The sequence below is a fragment of the Capsicum annuum genome, unplaced genomic scaffold (assembly GCF_002878395.1).
Source record: "Capsicum annuum cultivar UCD-10X-F1 unplaced genomic scaffold, UCD10Xv1.1 ctg1183, whole genome shotgun sequence".
In the NCBI taxonomy this organism is placed as follows: Eukaryota; Viridiplantae; Streptophyta; class Magnoliopsida; order Solanales; family Solanaceae; genus Capsicum; species Capsicum annuum.
The window spans coordinates 694,026-694,848 of NW_025816940.1; positions in this window are offsets into that span (position 1 = coordinate 694,026).

Consider the following 823-nt stretch of genomic DNA (forward strand, 5'->3'; position numbering starts at 1 on the left):
ATTGTGTTCAGAATTTTCTTCCCTGTGATCCTGATCCGGGTCAATGAGCGAATTTTCAATCTCCCTACTAGCTATGGCGAGCTTTGCTTTGGATTTGGTGAAGTATGGGTGACTAGCCAGAGTGCTGCAAACCTACCACTGTTATCTGAAAGAACATGCTCATCAATGACGGCATCCGTTAGGATTAGGGCACACAACAAGCATGAGAATCACATTGGTAAAATTGCCCTAAATTCATGCTCATTTCTACCAACTTTTGAGGGTAACGAGGTCATTTTAACATCATCCTAATTTTTGTCTATACTATTTTTTTTCATCTACACTTATTATTATTTTTCTTTCCCTCTCTTTTCTTTTTTTTTTCTTCTCTTTTTTTTTGTATCAATCTCTGCTCTTTTCTTTTCTCTCGTTATCTACCTTTATTTTATCATTCTTTATGGCTTTTGTTTTTCTTTACAAGAGAAAAAATAATGAAAAACAACAAAACAAAATGATTAGATCGAACCCAAAAGTAGGTTGCCTACGTATCATGTTGTACATGAATCAGATCTTGCGTAGTTCGGGCCTTGCCAAAATGGCCAATTAAACTTTTTTTTTCTTGAAACTTTAAGAAGAAAAGAAAAATAACAATTTGTCAAAAGAATTGACGAACATCTTTTGCATTTTTTTACTTTTAAAATACCTATACAAAACGAAACCTATGATTACCAAAGAAAAATATTTTGGGGTTTTCAATTTTGAATTTCATATGAAAAGAAAACTTGAACCTGTTAAAGAAAAATCTTTTTGTAGTTTTCTTTTAAAGACATATATGAAACGTCTA